This window comes from Lucilia cuprina, chromosome 3, assembly GCF_022045245.1.
Source record: "Lucilia cuprina isolate Lc7/37 chromosome 3, ASM2204524v1, whole genome shotgun sequence".
Lineage (NCBI taxonomy): Eukaryota > Metazoa > Arthropoda > Insecta > Diptera > Calliphoridae > Lucilia > Lucilia cuprina.
Window position 1 is genome coordinate 4132995 of NC_060951.1, and position 1772 is coordinate 4134766.

The window sequence follows — 1772 nt, forward strand, 5'->3', positions numbered from 1 at the left end:
ATAGTCTAGTCTATGTTCTAGTCTATAGTCTAGTATATAGTCTAGTCTATAGTCTAGTCTATAGTCTAGTCTATAGTCTAGTCTATAGTCTAGTCTATAGTCTATGGTCTAGTCTATAGTCTAGCCTATAGTCTATAGTATAGTCTAGTCTAGTCTATAGTCTAGCCTATAGTCTATGGTCCGGTCTTTAATGTAGTCTACTGTCTAGTTTAGAGACTGGTCTATAGTATATTCTATACTCTAGTCTTAAATGTAGTTTTCACTCTTGCCTGTAGGTTAGCCTATAGTCTAGTCCATAGTCTATTTTATAGTCTAGTCTATGATCTGGTCTGGTCAATATAGTCAATGGTCTGATCTATGCTGCTCTCTAGTCTATAGTCTGGCCTGTAGTCTAGTTTATATGGTCTAGTCTTTAGCCCAATCTATGGTTTTGTCAATAATCTTGTCTGTAATCTAGTTTAAATTTAGTCTTTTGTAAATTATATAGAATATATTTTTTGGGTTAGAGAATTTTCTATTCTTAGCCTTTTATATAAAATATAAAGATTTATTTATACTAGTCTTTAGTTTAGATTACTATCCAAATTAAAGTTGCTTGCAATCATTATAATTCCAAATTATCCATTTGTTAATCATTAACAATATGATTATTAAAATAATTTCTAAAGAATTTTTTAAATTTCTTTAAACAACATTTTTAATATGCTTGTAATTGTTCTATTAAATTGGACAGTATTCTTTCTCAATCTATTCTTTTTGTTTTGCAAAATAATTGTTATTGAATTGGAATTGAAAAAAAAAAATACATTTTCAAGCGATTTCTCTTAAGAATTTCCCACCAAATGTCATGGCAACTATTTCTTTTGTCGTTCTTTTGCAATTGCAACTATTTTTCTTTACAACTTCTACATCTAACGATTATTTGTTGCAAACGAACAAAAAAATAAAAAAAAATAACAACAACGCCTAACATTGACACCAAAACTCCAAAATAAGAAGAAAATAATTGACCAGAATCAAATAGAATATTGTGGCACACACAATGGACTAAAGTAGTAATAAATACGAATGAGACAGACGTACAGACGGGCGACTTGAGTGTGTATAAAGCCATGATGCCAGTACAACCTATCAACTGTAAACACACTGACCCACAAAACTGCCAATACTTGGACATACACAAACAAATACGGCTTCATGCTAGAAACGATAGATAACCAATTGAGGAAATCAGGAAAAGAATCGAAAATAAAAAAAAATCTGGAGAAAACTTCATGAGGAATAAATAAACAGGAAAAAAAAGAATTAATAAAATTCTACCATAACTTTTGAAATTAATTGTACGTAGTATTTTATATTGTTGGGAAACAAGTTGTTGCTTGTCATTACTTAAGATTTCTTTTTGGCTAAATCAATTGGCTAATGTGTAGGAGCCTAAAATGTGTAAATGTCCAGACATAAGGTGTCAATGCGTTTTTAAATGAAAAAGCCAAAAGGGAAGCTCTCTAGAGAAATAATTAACTCTTTAGGTACAACTCTGAATAACAATTAGAACAGAACTAACACAGAACTTGAACAGAACCAGAACAGAACTAGAAAAGAACTAAAACAGAACTGGAACAGAATTAGATCAGAACTAGAAGAGAACTAGAACACAACTAGAGCAGAACTAAAACAGAACTAGAACAGAACTAGAACAGAACTAGAACAGAACTAGAACAGAACTAGAACAGATCTAGAACAGAACTAGAACAGAACTAGAACAGAACTAG